The sequence below is a fragment of the Camponotus vicinus genome, unplaced genomic scaffold (genome assembly GCF_025532165.1).
Source record: "Camponotus vicinus isolate PSW18456_S1 unplaced genomic scaffold, iyCamVici1.0 SCAF_5, whole genome shotgun sequence".
Taxonomy (NCBI): domain Eukaryota; kingdom Metazoa; phylum Arthropoda; class Insecta; order Hymenoptera; family Formicidae; genus Camponotus; species Camponotus vicinus.
In genome coordinates this window covers 15,530,389-15,553,307 of record NW_028141977.1, presented here as the reverse complement: position 1 = coordinate 15,553,307, position 22,919 = coordinate 15,530,389, and the positions used below count along the sequence as shown (strand labels likewise).

General features: G+C 33.2%; 1 protein-coding gene and 1 long non-coding RNA gene across 14 annotated transcripts in view; one reads left to right on the top strand and one right to left on the bottom strand.

The window, feature by feature from the left end:
• Positions 1 to 22,919, bottom strand: part of LOC145971733 (uncharacterized) — a 136,532-nt gene that overhangs the window by 52,082 nt on the left and 61,531 nt on the right. For 6 of the 8 annotated variants that reach the window (XR_014438958.1, XR_014438962.1, XR_014438961.1 and 3 more), the window contains one exon: positions 20,781 to 20,824. This is a non-coding gene — a long non-coding RNA (uncharacterized LOC145971733). The other 2 variants (XR_014438956.1, XR_014438960.1) reach the window with 2 other exon arrangements.
• LOC145971729 (cysteine-rich venom protein kaouthin-2) overlaps positions 1 to 22,919 on the top strand; it is an 81,542-nt gene that overhangs the window by 33,681 nt on the left and 24,942 nt on the right. The window lies entirely within an intron of this gene.

The following is a 22,919-nucleotide window of genomic DNA, read 5'->3' as shown; positions in this document are numbered from 1 at the left end:
CGAAGTCTCGTTTCGCCGCATGATATCAAGATTTTATTTTCATTGCCCACTCATTTCGTGCCGAAATAAGGCACGCCGCGGAAATTAAATTTACGAATAATGAGTTAATTTGACCTCACGATTAGTTAACTCCGTTACATAAACGTCTGACTAGTTTTGCGCGTGGATTCGTGTGGCAATTTTTCATCAATTTTCCAAGCGAAATAAATGCGACGATATAATAATAATATTAAAGATCTATCATTACTCCTTTTCTTAAACTTGTCTCTGACTTTATTCGGACTGCGAATTTTATTTACTTGCACATTAATTAAGCAGTGCAATTATTATTATTATTTAAAAAAGAAAAAGTGATAAAAGTCAAGAGAAATTTTCTTATACTATTTAAGTTACATTCGATTACATCTACTTAATTCACAAAATCTAAACATAAATTCTCCATTGTTACGAATAGATAGCTCAATATTATTCGACATAACCGATAAAACCTGTCAAAGTTGTTCGTTAATATGATAGAATTTCAGGCACCAAGTACTAAGACAATCAAGTATCTCTCACGCTACACCAACTCAAATTCACATGCGTAGAATATTTTGGTACTACCTTGATTATATATTCTGTGCTTGTGTACGCTTATGTCAGTTACAAGAATGCGGAATCTTCGCTGAAGCCGCGTGATTCGCAAAACTTGTCGACGGAATGCATTCCGAAAATTTCGCTTTGTGAAATTTCATTTTCGCGTGGATCCTTTTCTCCCCTTCTTTCGTGCTCGTTGTGATCAACAAGAGAACGAAAGAAGAGAAAAAGGGCAGGGGGGAGACAATCACTGTTATTGTACACGCAAAGAGTTAATTAAGGTCCTGAGGTAATCCTTTGTTTCATTTTGGTTAATAATGGGACTACATGACTATAACAGAATCCTATAAACAAAGGCGTATAATATTAACGCGAAACTAATCGCGGAATATCGTGCTTTCGGCGATGTAAAATCGGTATTGTGCTCTTGTCGTTATAGTCTAGAATCTAGAATGCAACGGGATAATTTATTAATGTGTGAACGAATTATACGCAAATAATTAAAATTATGTATGTAGAAATATATTATGTTAATAAAATAATAATGTGTAAATATTTATGGTTTTTCGATAAAATTGCGAGAACAATTTATATTTTAACAAATATGCATTTAATATTAATAAATTTCATTATTTCCTGAAAAGACAGATTCAAATCTTGGCTGCAGGTCTTTGATGAATTTGAAAACTTTTTCGCGAGATATTTTCGCATATCGAAAAATCTTATAATTTTCAATATTAAGTTTAAATTAAATTCCCTTAAAGTAAGACTAAAATAAACCGAAAAACAAAAATTTGTTTCTTTTAGATTTAATAATTCGCTAAAATTATTTTTTATTATGAAATATTTTCGCAATTAAAGTTGATATTTTTGCGGATAAAAGATAGATTCAATTTCAAAATCTCGAAAAAATTAATTTCTAAAATATTTTTTAGTAGATATCCTAATGATATGTACATGACACATTATAGGAGCTTATAAATCCTTAGGAAGTAGGAATTTTAAAATTATTAAGAATTTACCTTACTTTAAGCCAAACATCTCTAAATTCCAGAATTTATAATAAAGTTGAAAAATTAATTCCACCCTCCATTAAGAATTAAAAAAACATAGGTGATGAATTAAGAGAACCGCGAGGGTATTATTAAAAGATTTTATTTTTTTCTAATTATTGTTAATTTAAAGAGAGCTTTTCTCAACGCTTATTATTAAAAGAGTTGAAACGACAAGACGATAAAACTTTCAAACGAGGGCCGATAATCTTCACCTCTGAATTACTGTTTATGCAAAAAACTTACTTTATAGCGGCGAGCATCGTACGAAAGGTAGCCATAAAGATTCTTTTATAACAACGTATGTGAGATGCACACATCTTTGTACATTCCATATACATGCGGATAAGTGAAAGAAAAAGAGAGAAAGACTGCGTAAAAATTAATATATACAACTTGAAAATAAAAGATTGCAGCTTTTTTATAAAATGCGTTAATTCCAATAACTCGATTCATAATTTCCGATTCGTAGGAGTTGATCAGCGATTTTATGTCGAGCATTATTCGTAACGTAAATGTTGCAATAAAACTGCATAATCATTATTTCTCGAGGAGAAAAGGAAACAGGAATTTTCCATCGCATTTAAAGGTTGATTGTCAGTTCGGCTTTCGAGAAAGAAATCCTCTTTCATTATTTACAATGTCTAGCGTGGATCTCGTATCGCGCTTTGCGAACATTCAACGCGCAGCGCTTCCAGAATACGCGAAAAGCAATATTCTTTTATTTGGTTGGAAACAACACCAGCCACCTATGCCTCGTTAATCACTCGCCTTCTTGCGAGTCAAACAATTCACCTAAGAACAGAGAACGCCGATAATTAAAGCCGCGGTAGATAAATGTTAAAAGACCGGAAGCATTCACGGCCTTCTTGAAATGTGGATCGACTGTTCGACCACATGTGTGTACACGTGTCTTTAATTAAAAGCTATCCGCTTCGCGTCTCGCGGCGTCGATAAATAATCATTTACCAAGGTAAACGACAGCTGTTACAGTTGTTAGCGTTTTTTTTAATTTGCCACTCGTGCCGTTACTTCTAATTCGTCGTCGAATTCGTCGACGTTCGACGGGACGAGGAGGGTGGAAGGGGAGGAAAAACGGGCGAGAAAATGGGAGAACTAATTCCACTTTTAATTTCTTGAGATTTCAACCTCTCCCACCGAGGAGGAGGAAGAGAAGCGGGAGGAGAAGGCTGCAAAATCGATTGCGCGATGCAATCTTGCCTCGTGTATCGGCTACTGGCTGTAATTAAAAGAGATTCCTGGCTCCGCAAACCTGCCGTTTTTTCGCAATAAAATTGCAGCTGCTTCCGTACACGCGGCCATATCTATCCGTCTAACTCCTGTTCTTATCATACATACAGGCGGTTGCGAAAAAAGAGTAGCGCTTCTTTCAATTTATAGTGGATTTAAACTTGGCAAATACTTTTCCCTCCGAGACGGACTCTTCCGCCTGACTTAATCTTACTCTTTAATCGAAATTTAATACAAACTTTCGAAAAATATGTCTGAGATTAATCTTTGCGAGAAATTTATAAAATTTATTCTACCCCCGCGCACTCTCAGAAATAGTTCCGTATTTGCATACGTACACTGATAAAAAATTATAGTTGAAATTATCATAATTTCACTATAATTTATAGTATCTTAAGGCGCCAAGCATATATAATAGTGCATTTTATTATAAAAAATATAGTTGATATAACATGAAATATATAGTTCGTAAAATCATAATATCCATTTCATGTAATCATATGGTTATGGTATATGTAGTGTTCCGAAATTCACTATCAGTACTGAAAATCTGTAATACATGTTACGTATATTATAGATTTTTAATATACGCAGCACCAAGTCGTTTAAAAGTTTTTTTCCGTCTATAATTTCAAATAATTTGTTTAATATTCTGAATCCTAACAAGGAATCCGGATTATTAAATAAATTATTTTAAATTCAGTTTGTCTGAAATTAAACTGATAAACAGTGATATGTCAGAAAGAGGATGCTCACATGCATACAATCCGAGAACCTGCACTGATAAAAAAATCGATGATAAAATTGACCATAATTGCATGGTAAAAAAATTAGTTAGGATACTCATTTTTATAGTAAATTTTATAATAATACTGGTAATATAAACTATATATGCATGGTACTGAGAAACAATGAAACTTTTTACTATAATTTATAATAATTTCAAATATCATATAAGTAAAAAATGAAAGAAAGGAATGATACATATAATTTTACTATTCATATAGTCAATGTAACATTAATAATGGTAAATATTACTATATTATTATCTTTCGTTTAGATATTAATATAGTAGTAATAAATGAAAAAAATTATAATAACAGCTATATCTAAATAGTACGTGGAACCTGATGAATAGCATATTTAACAACATAAAACTTATTATTTGGAATGATTGTATGTGGCACATGTTTCTTCGCTTGCCGTTACGCGGCGCACTACTCTTAACTTTTCTCGTATTCAATATTTAGCATAAAATGTATATAAAGGACTAGTATTAAACACGTAAGATCTAAAGTATATTTTTTTCCTCTTAGCAGTAGTGCGAGAAAGAGGATGCTACTCACACGCAGGTTCTCGGATTGTATGCATGTGAGCATCCTCTTTCTGACATATCACTGTTTATCAGTTTTATTTCAGACAAACTGAATTTAAAATAATTTATTTAATAATCCGGATTCCTTGTTAGGATTCAAAATATTAAACAAATTATTTGAAATTATAGACGGAAAAAAACTTTTAAACGACTTGGTGCTGCGTATATTAAAAATCTGTAATATACGTAATATGTATTACAGATTTTCAGTACTGATAGTGAATTTCGGAACACTACGTATACCATAACCATATGGTTACATGAAATGGATATTATGATTTTACGGACTATATTTTCATGTTATATCAACTATATTTTTTATAGTAAAATGCACTATTATATATGCTTGGCGCCTTAAGATACTATAAATTATAGTGAAATTATGATAATTTCAACTATAATTTTTTATCAGTGATGCGTGTGAGTAGCATCCTCTTTCTCGCACTACTGCTAAGAGGAAAAAAATATACTTTAGATCTTACGTGTTTAATACTAGTCCTTTATATACATTTTATGCTAAATATTGAATACGAGAAAAGTTAAGAGTAGCCGCGTAACGGCAAGCGAAGAAACATGTGCCACATACAATCATTCCAAATAATAAGTTTTATGTTGTTAAATGTGCTATTCATCAGGTTCCACGTACTATTTAGATATAGCTGTTATTATAATTTTTTTCATTTATTACTACTATATTAATATCTAAACGAAAGATAATAATATAGTAATATTTACCATTATTAATGTTACAATGACTATATGAATAGTAAAATTATATGTATCATTCCTTTCTTTCATTTTTTACTTATATGATATTTGAAATTATTATAAATTATAGTAAAAAGTTTCATTGTTTCTCGTTACCATGCATATATAGTTTATATTACCAGTATTATAGTAAAACTTACTATAAAAATGAGTATCCTAACTATAATTTTTTTACCATGCAATTATAGTCAATTTTATCATCGATTTTTTTATCAGTGTAAGAATGTATATAAAATTTATAATATATTAATTATAAAAAAATTAATTATAAATATATATTAATATATATTATTTATAATATATTGCTTAAACTGTATTACTAATATATATATATTCAATTACTAATATATATATTTAAAATAATATTAATTATAAAAATATTAATATATAATAATATTAATATTATTTATAATATTAATTATAAAATATTAATTATAAATATTAATTATAAAAAAATTAATTATAAATATATATTAATATATATTATTTATAATATATTACTTAAAATGTATTACTAATATATATGTATATATTTAATAACATATAAATAAATAAGTAAACACATACATATAAGATTTTCAATTATAAAGAAAGTATACATTTTTAATGTTTCTAACACACACAAAGAAAATAGGTTCCTATCGGGAGAAATGAGTTCCGATAATATTCGTATTACGCGAAGCTCCGAGATAGGGAACATAATACTGAATAGCGGTTAGTCAGAGGGCTCGATACGTCACGGGGAGTCTGCAAATCCGCTCTGTCTGGCGTCTTTGCGATGTTGCATGGGCACGTTCAATGAACAGATAAACATGGTGTAAAGCGATATTCCAGTTCTCCATCTGCTCGAGAACCTAAAGTCTACGTTGTAATACGTGGAGACACGCGCGCGCGTTTCGCATCTTCCTAAAGTCAGAATACGCGAGGTCGAGAGATATACTAGTGTACTAGTTGCGCAAGTAATTTCGAGATTTGCGTGTATCCTGCATTTTCGTGGCGCGTCGACACGTGTCGGAGGATATGCGTCAAAGCGCAAAGGATATTACATTCGCACGAAACGCGGTGGGAATATCTTCCCAGTAATTTGTACAAGAGCGCGAATCGTATTATTATGTTTATCTCCTTTCAGCTTTATTATCATAGAAAGAGGGAGAGACAGTGTGTCTTATATAACATTAATTATATAAATTTCCGATGAATATGATTTATGCAAGATATCCCAAAACTAACAATTCTCTCATCGTTTATTACACAATTTAAAATTTTTTTTTCTCCATCATATATTTTCGTGTAAGTATAAGTTACAAATTGAAATTATATTAAACTCCATTTGAAATTGATCGATGATACAGTCTTGTTTCTTTTTTGACTATTCAAAATTTAATTTGTAAAAAGCCTTTCTTTCTCAATTGTTTATAATTCGAAAATTATTGATATTTTTTAAATTAATAATAGGGAAAATTCAATTCCGAAGAATCTGATATTGAGAACACATCGATAGTTTTGGAATTTTCTATGTGTATTCCATATTTCCATATTTTCGGCCTCTTTTGAAATATATTTAATCCGTTCTCTAATCTCGTCAAATCCGGAGGATATTTCAAGTAATGCACATTTTCCGCGCCAGAACTCATCCCGCTAAGCCGGAATCGATTTTTCGTATTTAATGGAAAGATATAGATTTACCAGAACAGCTCATAATTTTCAGTATCTAATATCTTGTCGGACGAGTTGAATTTCCTTCGAAAATCGATATACAGCTCGAATATATACAAATGAACAAACAGACGCAAATCTAAATCAATATATCGTCTCCCCCCCCCCCCTTCACTCTTATTGCAACTTGCTTTACTACGCGAGACTACACGTGTTTCTTGTGTACACACGTACACAAACACAACGCCCGTATTTGTGTGCGCAAGCACGTGAAGTGTAGCGCAGGAACTGTCTGAGGCTTAATTAGAAACATTAATATGGATAAACTGGAAACCTCTTCGCCATCGAGAATCCCCCCTCCCCCCCTCCACCCCGAAGAATTTGCATGTTGGCCGTCCGCCGACGAACGAAGACACCCCTTCCGTCGTATCTCCGCCGCGTTGCTTTCCTTCCTTTTCAACAAGGCTTGGATTTAATTTAAAACCCCGTAGATTACATTGCTGGAACCTGGCAGTATTGGACCTTCATATTGGCTCAACGAAGGAAATAAGCATTGCGTCTAGCAATTATGAAAAGTAAAGTCTCAAACTTAATTTGGTAGGAGTATCGATACACAGAAAAAAAGTGTCAAATCAAAACTTATATACTTAAACTAACGCGTTCATTATTTCGTATATACGCAACAATCTATAATCTTCTTAGAAGAATTTAATAATTTTAAATTTCAACAATATTATAGTCTTATTTCAATATTGTAATTGTCATCTCAGGAATATATAATTATTTAAATCTACTTTAGGATTATAATTATTTAATTCTACTTTAAAGAAATTATTTTATAAATTATATAATTTTATAATTCTACTTTAAATTATATAATTATTTAATTCTACTTTAAGAATACAATTATTTAATTCTACTTTAAAAAAATTATTTTATAAATTATATAATTTTAATTCTACTTTAAATTATATAATTATTTAATTCTGCTTTAAGAAAATTATAATCTTTGATTTAAAAATGTTATTTTCTATCTAACATTCTTTCTTTTCCATTCAAGAAAATTAAATCTTAAATCATAAGAATACATTTTTCTCGATTGAACTGTATAAAATGATTTTATTCAAGTAAGCAATTATTTAAATAATTAATTTTTTTTTAAATTAACGTAATATAATCTCATTTCAATATTTCCATCTTAAAACGAAATATATTTTCAAAACAAGAATGCCCATTTTTTCTGTGTAGTTTGGCAGAAAAAGCGCGCCCATTTCTTGGAAAATTTTTAAGTCTAAAAAATTATATATATATATATATATATATATATATATATATATATATATATATATTATATTAATATTACATATAATAATAAATATAATATAGAATTATACGTAGAATCTGCCGATGTTTGTATGATGACACAACAAGCTGTAACGATGTCGCAAATTTTTATCTCGTCGCTCTCGAAAGCGCGATGCAGCTGAGAAGGGTTTAATGGAAATCCGGGGATGATCGTCAATTCGTGCAACGAGCGTAAATTCGTCTGAAACGCCTGCTCGCGAGATCTATACAGAATCGGTTCGTCGAAACGCAAGCAAGACAAGGCACGATGTATTCGAGTCGACGTCTAATTGATCCTCGGGGAAACTAGGAGAATCGTCGCATCTGCGTCGCGTCCGCGCGAGCAATTAACCGGGTCGGTGATGCTCGTAAATACGCGCAAATGGACCGTCGTACAATACGTCAAACGCAAAACTGTCACGCGATCCAGCCGCGGACGATCCCGTTCCATCAATACCCGATCGATTCGCCCGTTCGACGAAGCGACGAAATCCGCTTATCCGAGAGTTCACCATCGTTGGTAATAATCGCTGACGATATATCGTTCCACCCCCGCCGGATGTAACTACGCCGCTATCTTCCTGAGATTTATGATGTGCGAGACGTTTATGATGCCCCGGGACTGATGGAAGCTCTCGGAGATAATTTGTAGTCGCGGATACGGGAAGAAACTGTTATACGTGTCTTTCGTCTACGGACTTTCTTCGATCATTCAATTTCATATTCAATATTTATCTCCCAAAGAGATATTCAGAATTTTTTAATTACTAACGATCAAACGTATATAAAATTTTCTGGAGCTTCAGAACTGTAAGAATCAGAGTCTTATTTTACGTCGTACTTCAATTTCAAGAGATCCATTTGCTCTAATAAAATATTTCGTCAAGTTTTAATTACTAAAATAATTAATATTTGCACGATTCTTTCCAATAACTCCAAATAATTAATCTTGGATATCAAGAAACAGTCTTAAAAAAAAAACAAAAAAAACAAACGATGTTCCACCGACTTTTTATCGAGGAAAAATATTACATTTTCTTGACGTGATTATTTTGGCAAGATGCCCGTTCCATGAAAGATTTATCCCATGGAATAAATGTTCTCGCTTGATCTACACCTAAGTATCAAACGTGGATATAAAAATTTATAGACGCTCGCAAAGAGAAAGAGATAACCTTACGAATCCAGAATAATTTCGCGTTCTATCGTATCAGTTTTATTTTTAGAGAGCTTTTAAAAATATTCCAATATTTTCGATCGACAAGTACATTTTCTTGTAACGTAACGAAAAAAATACAACGAAAGACAGAGAGAAAGAGATTTAAAGAGCTCGTTCTGTCCCTATGTATCGAGTGATCCAGTACGATAACGATCCAGACGAGAGTAGAGATAACAATTCGACAGGATTTTACGGATCCGCTTAATGATTGGCTGCACTTATCTGACCTGATTTTTCAAGTCGAAAGTATACTCGAGGCAATCGTATTCTTCGATAGCAGGAGACGGTGCTCGAGCGTCCCTGCAATCGTGGCAATCAATCAGATTACTCTCTTTTCGTCTGCCAATTGTAAATCTTGACGGTTTCCGCAATTCTAAAAAATAGCTACTTACGAATCACTTACGTAAGTAAGCTATTAATTGTATCAAATTTCTCGCCTCCCCCTTCTTCATTTTTTCAATTATATTTCTAGCTCTTTCAAATATTTATATAGATCCTTAAGCATTAATATATTGACGGCTGTCTAAATATATGAAGAATGTAATTAATTTAATTTTAAACTTGCATCGCGTGGTATTTCTTATTTCCTATATTCAATATTGATGTCAATTTCAGCATTTCGTGCAATTATCGATATGACAATCTGTTACTGGCTTTTATCACTTTTTTTATTTTTAACGGATAAAGTTATCTAGAAAGCGAAGCGCATCGTTTCCTATAGAAGAAAGTTATAAATTTTCGCAGAAAAGGTTAAAAAAAGGTTTAACGAGGACGTGACTTGAAGTATCAATATTCCCAGAAATATCTCCTTCGCTAATTATTCAAATTTTTCGATATTTAGATGAACGCACAGGTGTTTTAAACATCACGTCTCAAAGTTTTAACACAGTCTACAGCTGCCGTGACACGGGGAGATAGTTAACGAGCTTCGGAGTAAATCCCGGCCATACCCCCTAAGAATTTCGCGTCTCCCTTTTCGATAAGAACAACACGGCGAAATAAGTCGTATTGGAGCGCGTTGTGTTTCCGGGGGCGAAATCAGGGAAAAGGATCTCTCGCGAACTGTCACACAATCGTGGCAATCAATCGCGTTCCCCCTTCTCGCCCGTCTCTTTGTGCAATCAGGGCGCGCTTCATGCCCGGCTTACTTGGATACCGTTTCTTCCGCCAACGTGTCCTCGCGATCTCGCGACGGTGTCAGTCTCAGGATTTCCCGATCTAGGCTGGCTGGACCAGCGTCGCGAACGAGACGTGCCAAAATTGCGAATCGGCGATGGGTACTTCGATTCGAAAATCCATTGCGATCCGAGAGAAAAAGGGAGAGAGAGAGACGAGAGAGGAAAGTTTCATCATAAAAAGATGGTCATCCGATCAAAACTAATCTACTTTTCCCGCTTTCGCGGGATGGAAAATTATCTCTAGGATTTTGTTTGTCAGAGGAGAATCGAGACGCTTTATTTTTTAGAGGAATTTGCATGCGTCATTTTCAAGAGAAAAGTCCTCGGATTTTTCGACTTTACATACGAAATTCTTTGTGATATATAAACAAAAATTTTTATAATCTCTTTCTCTCCTCTCTTCGATCTTTGTGATAAAAATTCAGCTTGCATAAAATCAATTTGTAATATTTCTTTCGATTAATTGGGCGAGCGAATTTTATTTCATAAAATTTCCTTTTAATAAACAAGATATATCTGGAAATTTTAAAATTCTTAAAAATTATGAAAATCACGAAACTTTTTATTTAAAAAATCGACTAAAAAATACATATTAGTCAAAAATACTTTTCAAAAATCAGAAAATAACTATAAACTTCCAAAAGAGACAAAACAAATTCAAAAACAAATTCGCTACAGTAATCTACTTGATGCAGCCTGCATTCGCTTCCTCATTGTGCTCTAGTGCTTCTTCTTCCCGGCTCTTGTGTTTATACGTATTCGGATAACCGCAAACAGCGGCGTTAATTTACCAAATTCCGGCTAGACAATGGGCAGCTCGTTTAGGATCATGCGGGAAGAACAATAGCATTTAGTCGACGATGAGGCTGGAAGCAGCTTGTCTGTTAACCCCTTAGTTATATTACATATACTATGTGTATACATAAGCTCTGAACATAATCTAAGTGCATGTTTATGGGAGCCTCATAAAATGATTATATTTGAATCTGTTAAATATTTTTTTTATCTATATTATTAATTAATATATTTTATCTATATTTTATTTATCTATATTTTATCTATATATGTTAATTAATTAAACACTTTCCCATATATTAGAAGAAAGGTTGAATAAACTAAATAATATATGTATATGTATTATCTTTGTTCAATTGTTTAATTCGATTTTAATAGCTTGTGTTACGCACAACATTCAGATCAATAAGAAAATCACTAAGTAGTAATAATATTAATAATAATATTAATAATAATATTAATAAATAATATTAATAACAATATAACATAATTCTCTCTATATTTTATCAGACATATTAATCAACAACATTACTCTTTCTTTATTACACATTTTTTATGTATATCTGGTTATGCGTCCAAATGATAAAAAAGAGAGTGCAATAAGAAAGAGAAATCTGCACAGCTTTTTGATTTCCACGTCGCGTTTTTTAAATACCTAACTGCCGTTTTTTTTCGATGCAGATGATAAAAAAAAGTGGCTTTAAACGCTCTCGCGTGAAAATCATTTTTACCGCGACCACCCTTTATCCGGCCAAAAGCCATAAACGGTAGTAATGTGTATAATGCGACATTTTGAATGTGTGTCGCGAGCCGCGTGCTGCATCTCGTAATCTCGTTGTTGGCCGCATTCAAAACTCCGGGGGCATTTCCGTTCGTTTCAGCTCGCGCTGAAATGCACTTTTGATAAGAGTTCAAAGCCCGCCCTCGCCTTCTTCATCGTTCCCCAACCACCTGAAAGGCAGACGTCGTTGATCCAAGCAAGTCCCAGTTCGCTCGTGCAGATTGAATGGAGAGCCGACCGGGGTGCTATCATTCGGGATGATTGCGAGAATTTACTTCGAATGCACGACTTTTCGATGCGTTTTGATTCTCTTTATAAGCGCTATTCGCATATCTTGTCCATAAATTGCAATGTAATTTAGAATTAGAATGAGGAATGGTGCGAATATAACTTATCCGTATAAAGAAAATGGAACGGTGAGGATATTTCAAGATTCATCGAAAAGTCGACGGGAAGGAAACCTCTGATATTCGCAGATTTGAATAAATTTCTCAGATTTTGCTTCTTTTGTGCTTCTGGAATTCGCAAAAGTATTGATTCGCGGTAGACTAAGAGCTCGCGAGATCAAGGAAGCGTGGAATTAAGAATTCCTAAAACACAGCACATTCGTGCTGCGCCGAGAATTTATGAAAGGAAGGACCGCAGGAGCCAAGGATCCGTGGAATGAAGGCACCGCGAAACCAAAGATTTATGGGACGAACCGTTTTGCGCTTTACGCAGCTGCATTTTTCTCGTTTCGCGCGAATGTGATTTACTCGACGGTCCTGCGAGGAGTCATTAGCCGCGCAACGAAGGGCGGAATCGTCCACGCGGAATGAAATGGGGAAAACAAAAGCTAGTCTCTTTCTTTCTCTCGCCTTAGGAAAATGCGCATTCCGCCCCAGAAACTTCATAAACAGCGCGCGAGATTTAATTATATCGCCGATCAGATTGCCGAAGGCAACAATTAATTCTCCGACTGGCAGCATGTCACTTTTTGTTTACGTGATTCTCCTCTTAAAAAACCTTTATTAGAAAAATATTCGTATTTATAACGCGATTCTACAAATGATCACGAACGATCAGCAAATATATTAATATAAAGAAACATTATTTATTTATAAAAAATTGCTTTATATACAAAATTTTATAAAAAATTATTTAAGAGAAAAGCAAGAAATAATTAATAATTAACACTTTTTTATATTCGAATTTTTTTATTTGCTCATTTTCGATTGTTTTAAATTCAAATCCAGTTTTGTATTTGCTGTCATCTCGCAAAATTACGCGCATATTCAATTATTATATATAAATAGTACTGTGATTACATCATGTTAAAATTTTATAAATTTGATACAATATTCAATGGATTATATTTTCTGTTATTATAAAAATATTTATAATTATTTATAACAAATATTTTTCATGATTTTATATATTTTCAATCTCTATATTTTGCATATTATATAAAATAGATGCGAAATAAAACAGAAAGATCCAATAAATACACGCTGTGTCAATATAAATAAAAGTTTACGTCAATGTGAATGAATGTTCACATACGTGCTAAATCGTCTTTTTCTAATCCACACCTACTCCGATCTCATTTTCACTTTATAGCCCATTTTATTTCTTTCCTTTCAATTTCTTCGTCACTCTCGCAGAGAGAAACGGCGGGAGATATTATTAAAATTTTCTCACCATCGATGGAATTTCAATAACGACTGTCAAAGCAGCCGTCACATCGATCGGGGGAAACATTAATTCCGTTGACGACGGAAAAGTTGTGCGCGTGCTGAATTGCAGTAATCCGTGAACTGTTCGCGTCACGAGAAATCACGTCGTCGCTCTCGCGTCGTCTGAAACGTGCCTTAACATCTTTCCTCCGAGCCTTTCGTTTGCAGCGTCTCTAAATGCTATCGCAAATGGAAGATATAGAGTGGTAAAAAGCAGCAGATAGCGGAGATAGAAAAACATGAAACGAGGCACGATCGAGGCGTTATCGCACGAGCTTGTTATCACGTAGACAAGCACTAGTGAATGTACAGTTCGCGATGTTTTACTAACCGTAACATATTATATAAACAACGTATTTTAAGTACACATCTTTTTTTTCGGTGTAATAAAACTAGGGAAATGGAAGAGATGGACGGCGATTTTTCGCGTAATTGTATAACTTTAAAAGGAAAATAAATATTTCGTATCGCTCGCGGGGATTAAAGAGGGAAGCGAGGATGGAGACAAGCTTGCCGCGGTACGCGGTGGTGCGAATGCAAATTATCATTTCAATGCAAATGCTAGGCCGATATTATTATAATGAGCTTCCCGAGCGACAACGTCGGGCGCCTTTGCTCGCGCTCGAAAACTCGCCGGGCAAATAATAATGGAAATAAAGCATGCTCTCCGGACGGAGTAATAACTTTCAGTTTCCGGGAGATATCCGAGAGAAAGGCGAGCGTCGTTGGGAAAAAAATGGAAAGTTCTGTTTTGGATTTAAAGCGAAATACGAACGGCATGTTTCTTGTTTCGACGGGATTGTTTCCCGATCTGTTTCGATCCGAAGGTATCAGGATAGCAGTTTGTTTTAATCGCAAATTTGCGCGCTTTGATGGCTTTAATTAAGAAAAAGATTCGATGGGGAATTGAGTTTACAACAGAAAAGTCTTCGCGTTCGTTTAGCTTCTTTGTTAACAACGACTTGTGTAATTACTAATCGGGATAAATTAAAAACGGAGCGAGAAATCGAGAAGCTTGCAAAAGTGACGAACTCGCGCTTTTTTCTTTTTTATCCCTCTTCCCTTTCGTCACGTCTACCTTTACCACGTCAGATGTCGATTACTCGAAATTCTTTCTGCGTATTGCGAGACAAATGCATTTAATTACGGAAGAATGTGCGTGAGAGAGAATGCAAATGTAACGAATAGTATACACTCTTTCGAAATTATGAAACATTCTGAAATTTTTTCTCTCTCTTTTTATTTGTCACGTTGAATATATTCCGTAGAGAATTACACTCCCTGCTAACTTTCTGCATTATATACGGGATTAATAAATTCATTCCCATATTATGTCGTTCCAGTCGTAAATTTTCGAAAAAACGATAATGAAACCGAGTTCGACGCGCATATCGATGCGCGTCGCAATTTCGCACTTTCGTATACGTATAAATCTTAAACAAATGAAAAATATTTCGCGAACTATGAAGCGAAATAGGACAGGGAAATAAAAGCAGCTCAGTAACTGTAGTGCAAAAATGGCTAACTCGTGTACACACACAATAGTGCAGTCCCTTTGTGCCCGTTCCCAAGCAACCCTTGGGCGTTACTACCGTTTTGCAAATAAATCAGAATCTATAGTCCAGCTATGCATTTGTGCGACAAACTGGAACCGTGGCGCTTTTCCCTGGTGCATCTCTACCACATGGTGCTCCGATCCCTTAGTACGCCTTATTGCGATCCATGTTTATGATTAATAAAATATGCGATTTGCATATTTCATTAATTCCGCATTAAATAAAGAGATTCGCAACAGGAGTGAGGAAGCAATTATGATACATAAAGAATTTTAAGGATAAACTTGTGAAAAACTTGTAAGATTTTCTTATTTCTTTCTTATATATAATACAAACTAGAAAAAAATAGTATAAAAAATTAGAAATTACACAGTAAAAAATTGTGCATCCATATGTTAAAATTTTCTTGTGTTACCACGTTTTGATTAGTACTTTAATATAAAATTAACATACAACTTATATGTTATTATTTTTATAACGTTTTCATGTGTTACATTTATGTCAACTTCATAAATTAACATTTTGTATATTTCTCTTAAAAATGGAATATTATTTTGAGTATTTTTAACATAATCATTCTAAATAATCAACATGTCTCAAGTCAGTTTAACATTCTAAGTTAAAGTAAATCTTCAAATAATCTTGAACTTTGACATATAAAATAATCAAATTTACTAAAATCAAATGTGTTTCTATTACAAATAATTTAAGTAAATAATTACTATTATATGTTAATGTCTTACAACAATTCTTATGAGTTATTGTAACTATTTTTTCATGTAATTTTTAATTAATTTGTATGTTATTTTTACATTATACTTAAAGTCACAATAACAAAAATAAATGTAAAGTATTGTGTCAATTATTTAACATTTTTAGTTTGTCAATAAGTAACATATTAGAATGATAAAGATATGCAGGCGTTTATTTTAGGAAATTTTAAATAATAAATTAAAACTTCGTAAATTTTTGTTTATCTTGTGTATCATAATTTTGCGCGACAATATCACATGGACGTTTTATATTAATAAAACTGGAAGGGAGAGGAGAGGCCTTTTGTAACCGTAACATTATACAAAAATAGACGAAAAATATGGCTGGGATAAGAACAGATTGTAATTCAACCGTATGAAACTTTCGCGAATGACAAAGGTTTTCCGACTGGAAGGATCCCGACCTGAAAGAAGATTTTCCCGGTACAAAACCACCTATTCCAACATTCAGCACAGATGCGGCGTTGCTAAAATACGTATATCAGACCGTATAGAAACTTTCGCGCATCTCCGCGAAACTCGAGATGACTTTCACCGGTGATGAAAAACTCAAATCTGGCGAGAGAGTTTTTCGCCCAAAATTGACTGTTCGAATATTTAATGTGATCGCGGTACGTTTAAAATTCAAGTTGAACCGAACTTTCTGTATGTGAAGGAGAACTCATTAGAGATAACTTTTATGCGTTGTAAAAAATTCAAGTTTGGACAACTGTTTAGTTTAAAATGTCTATAGACCATTCTAATAATTGATGCGAGAGCGCACTCAACGAGAATTTCAATCGTCAAAAAACCTTTCCGCATGATGAAAAATTCGTTAGGTAATTATTTCTCGTTTGTATAAAATTAAAATTCCCATTCCTCCGTTCGAAACTTTGGACATACGAAAAAAGATTTATTAGACAATCTTTTTCAATATCTTTTTTTCGATAGAAAAATCGACATAAAATAAGAAAATCATAAAAGATGTATATTTAGTTTGAACACCATCTTGATATTTTATGTACAAGTTGACCGGACTAAAATCCAATTTGGAAAATGGATCGATTTGGAGGGAAAACATTTTCCCATGATGAAACACCATCGAGTAACTATTTTTCGTTAAAAAAAAATCCCGAAAATGAAAAAGAGTGTAAAATTGACGCCCGTGAGCGGAGTGTACGTTGAAAGGAGAAACTCGCTGAGTAACTTTCGCTGTAAAAAAGTTGGAGATATATTTATACGGCCAAAGACAAACCAACCGCGCGTTGTACGGTTTCTAGGATAAATTTGCGATTCGCGTTACACGGTCCATAAATCACAAATGGTCGCGCGGATGGGAGGTAGCGTGAGCTTTCGAAACGCGAAATGCGTTTACGGGATTGTAAGTCTCTAACGCCAAACCCGCTTTCGATCGGGGAAGGGTAATACATCGCAGTTTTAATCTCCCGGGTACAATACGCCTGCAGTGCGATACACGCGGCCCGCAATATTGACGAATAAATACCAGAATAAACGAGGCTTCCGTACCCGAAGCTCGAATAAAGGGCGAAATTGGAAAATTCGACGCTGCGGCCGCTTCGTGAAGAAAATCGCGGGATATCGTCCGGTCGCACGCGATCGCACGAGGATGTTGGTCGGGGATTTTTTTTTAAATTTATATCTCACACCCTCGTGCCATGCAAGACGTTTCGAAAATCACGTATTTTCTGTAGACTACTGACAGATATGGATTTCAATATCGAAAAATCGAGATTAATCTGACGCAGTCGGTGCTTCTGTTGGGTGCGATCCTGAATTTTATTTATTTGACAGAAGAATCGGAAATGAATGCTATCACGGATGGCCGTTCACAGACAGTCATATTTAAATTTCCTCTCTTGATTATCATCTCGTTGGAGTTACTGGACATTTGCGAAGCTTCCCGGAAGTCGAACTAATTCGATGCTGTCGTTGCGAACGATCCCGATAAATCGCGGACGGACTCGAGTTTTACGAAAACGACTCGAGGTGAATTTATTCGGCCGCTCCTGGCGACAGTATCGATTGCGAAACTTTAGAAACTACTTAAAACTTTCTTTACCATTTTTCCTCTCTGTTCGAACTCTTCTTCTTCTCGCGATTCGACTCATTTACAGTTGCAAGGACCGTTTCTTTACGAGATACCGGACCGACTTGCATTACATGCCTGAAATTCAAGCTTGTTCGATGCTTTTAGATGACATTATTTTTACGAGAGTACTTCGTGCCTATATATTGTTGCTTTTTCTTCACCGATTTTCCGTATTTTTTTATCCATGAGTATCGTTAAAAAATTGAAGTAAACTCGTATAAAATTATTTATTTAATCAACATTACTAAGGAAGAGCGATAAGCTGTAGGGATCTTTATAAGTGACTTGAAGAATCTAAAATTCTCTTCAGATTCAAGAATGAAAGATGGATTTGATATCAATTATTCAAGATATCTTTAAAATTCTATTATATCGCGAATAAATATCTAATAATTAATAAAGAAGCCGATCTTCTCTCTTTCTTTTCTCTCTTCCTCTCTCTCTCTCTCTCTCTCTCTCTCTCTCTGCCTCTTTCTCTGTCTCTTGCTCTATTTAAATGTAATATACTTTATTAATAAAAAGATGAGAAATTCTGATTATTCTTGATAATTCGTTTTCTACTTTATTAAACAGAGGAAAAGGAAGAGAATTATCTAGAGGAAGAAAAAAGGAAGTCCTATATAATGTCGACAGTAGAATGTCGGACGCATGTCCAAATATCATTATATTAGGTTGATGAATATTATTACAATACACTCTGTGACCAAGAACTGTGAAAAGTTCAGTGCAAAAATGAGATAACTCCATGATATATAAGGATGAATTTAAATATGAATACCGTTGCGAGGAAGAGAGAGAGAGAGAGAGAGAGAGGAGGGGGGAGAGAATGTACTTTACAAATTATGGATTGACCCCATTCTCTTTCACCAAACCTTTTCTTTATGTACGGTTATAGTACCGTGGAGATAGAGGATTTGAAAGGTCAATGAGTCGTGAATTATATCATATCAAAGTTTAAGATGTTAAAATTAAAGGAAAAGAAAAAGATGGATCGGAATTTCTGACAGTTTATCGGTACGCAATAAATAATTAAATAAATAATTAATTCGTTTTCTTAATGTTAAAATTAGTTCGACGAAGACGGCGGCCTTTGATAATTCATCAATATTTAAAAAACAAATATTTGTAGTTTTATAAATTTAAAAATCGTGAAGTAATCGTACTGTTCAGACGATCTCTACAATTCGAAAAAATTTCCTTCCTCACAACAATAAATATCTTGCCACATACGGATTAATGAAGGGCATATACAGAGATTTACCGATTATTTAGATATGGTACATAATAAAAAAATATATATAGTTTATATATGATATCCACATTTTCATTTTATCAAAGTTTGCATGCAACTATTATATATATTATATTCTCTTCACACGTTATCTCTCCACAAAATAACATATGAGAATTTTTTAAATCTGCTTCTCTCATTTCAATTATATTCAATTTTATATTCATTTTACTTTGTAATATGCGATTCTAAAATATTAAATATTTTTTACTCTATTCAATCTTTATTTATATGTAAAATTTGAAGTTAAATATAACTGTTAGATATAACTGATAAATATATCAGTTGTTGCTTTATATCGTATCATAATTTATTTTAATAATGTTTGTATATAGAAAAGCTCGCGACACTTCTATACGCTACATGATACACATGAATATATAATAATTAAAATTCAATGCAGCAATCACATTATTTTGATAGCAAAAAGAAGAAATCAGAATAACTTCAGACTAATTTCTTCTTATAATTAGTTCTTTTTTAAAATCCGGCGCAAATGCTCCAGTTTCCTTTCTTATCGTTTCGGTCTCTCATGCAAAGAAAAAAAAAAGAAAAGAAAAAATGTGGTCAACCTAAGATCCTAGATTGCAAACTCGGAGATTCCAGAACCCGAGAACCCGGAATCACCGCGGGAATCTAAGAAACTTTTGGATCTACATGCAAAATGCAAAAATTCCGGAATCCCCGATACCCATCTTATGTTAGACGGCACCCAAGACGATATCTAGCAAGTCACAACAATCAGCATATCGGACGGAAACTCAATTCTATACGAACGCTCCTCGAGTTATCCAATTACGTGGACGGATTGTTGACTTCTTTTCCCGCTCGTTTCCTTCACGATTTCTTCCCTGTTAAACGCACGAATTGTCGAGAACGGGTGTCGATAGAGCGCCGATGTCGATTGTAGGAATAGGAAGGGGGGGGGGGGGCAAGAGGCCGCAGCTACCCCCGGGTATCCAGAAGTACGAACTATTTGGCAAACACGAATTCTAAGTTGAATGGCAAATTGTGCCGATACAATGTCTTGCGCACGAGGCTGCGGTTTGCGAGAAACGATAATTTCTCACTGAGAAATGTGATTTTACAGGCGCATTTGGGGAGGAGGGGATCATTCGTTCTATTCGATCTATTCGTTCTCTTACACACAAGTCTTATATAAATTATGATATAATGTCCGTAAAAATTTGTTTACTTCGAGATTAAAATACGATAATTCTTCATTGAAACGTGATTTTACAAGCGCGCTTTCCTCTCTGGAGCATAAATCTTTTTCTCTTATATATGTATATAAAAGTGATGTAATGTCCGCAAAAATCTGTTTACCTCAAGATGAAAATATAAAATTATTAAAAACTCACCGATACGAAGCGCAGGGCAGTAGTGGTAGTAATCTGATATGGATCTGTAAAATACAAATATATTTAAATTATGAAGCAATATCATGAATAATTAATATATTGCAAAATAATTATTACACTCTATTAAATTTTTGTTTCGTCCTTTAAATAAATATTTAATATGAAGATTTTGTTTGAAAATCTTGAAAAGAAAAACTTTTATTGTAAATTTTTATAAAATGTGAGAGAGCAGAATAATATGCGATGCGGAAAAATTTTAATACAATGTTAAGTATTTTATATAGACACATGCACATGTGTGTGTATTTATATAAAAATTATTATAAACATATTTTTAAAATATTATGAAATAAAAAAAAATTAATACATTTGTTTACGTAATTAAATTATATATATTACTGTAAGATAAAATGAATTATTCTTTTTCAGAGAGATACGAGTAAATATTTTCACAAACTACATAAATAAGTTAAATAATTTGTTTATCTTACAGTTGCTATGTCCGTCGCTTGGTGTCTTCTTTTTCTTATGTTGTTCACGCACATGATATTTATTCGCGATAAAAAATACATTAAATTAATACGATAATATTTTGCTCGCACTTTCAATATTGATTGCACATAACGGATATTATTCTGACGCGAATTATATGGAATGAAATGGAAGAACAATGCGCAAAAATAATCATTATACATAATTACGATTTTATGTTCGAAAACTGTGCGACGACACTTCATTCTTGCTGACAATGAGTCCACACTTATGTTGCACTAACACTGACATACACCACAAGAAGTATCGAAAGATGCCAAACGCACAATCATTATAATTATTACAATTAAAAATTATCAATAAAAAATATGTTTATGCAAAAAACAAGACAAGGTTGAGAATATTTTCTGGCAAATGTCGCTTTTAGGCCTCGAAATAGATAACATTATTTATAAGTTTTAGCTAAAATGATAAAATAACCTCTGTATATTGAACATTTATTTCGAACGGATGTATTATGCGTTTTTTTTTTTTTTTTTTTGATAATTAATCTAATATTGTTGTAAATTGTATATTGTTGTAATTGCTACGTTAATCGCGGAAATCAATTGCATAATCGCGAATTATAATAATTATAATAAATTATTACGCTTGACAAATATCTTGTACTTCTCATGACCGCGTCTGAAATGATACTGACACAGTATCTCGCTACTGTTTTGCCCGAGTCGTACCGCGCGAATGACAATGTGACTTTGTGTATTTACAAAAGCGTGTTCTCTATACAAGCGTCAAATACCGTGTGACATTTAATTCGTCATTGCTATAAAATATTTAAGAAGTACGAAATATTCTGTTTCTTGAAAATTTAAAGTTGACAATAAGTATTAATAATATATCATGTGATTTTTCGTTATCTTATCTATATGTTTTGATTGGCAATTTAGGTATTATTTCGTGCTTTTAATTCGAAAATGATGAGCAAACTGTATTTGAACCACGAGGAAATTTGTTGTACGTAACAAAACGTTATATACATATATAATATATCTTATAAAATTTTACATATTGTACAAATACAGATAAAATAACAAGAATTTCTCTCTCCATTGGTCCTTTTCCTTTTTCTCTTCTCGATACTTTTCGTTATAATAAAGCATAATCACTACGTATTGACATACCATCAAATGTGTAAACAAAGACGCGTCGTTATATTTTACAATCGTTATTATATAAAATTTATTTTAATATTTATTTTAATATCGATTGTGTATCATAAAAATTCCGCGCTTATATATTAATGATCTATTGAAGTCCGTATTTTATACGATCGAAATTAATTGTATGAATCGGCAAAGCAATAATATATTCTTGGATATCACATTTTATAACTAACATAAATTTCATATGTAGAGGTGGCTACTGTTAAAAAAATGGGCTTCATGCTTAAAAATGATCGACGAAAGAGATAAATTTATGTGTTTCGTGATTTAACACGATATTATCTCATTTATAATTCATCGAAATTTCGATACAATACATGTTTCGGAAATATGCTCGATTCTCTCCCTCTCTCTCTGTCTCTTTCCTGATCATAGTTTAGAGACGAGCGATATCTCGGTCCATTTGCCGCGTTGCTGCGGTGAG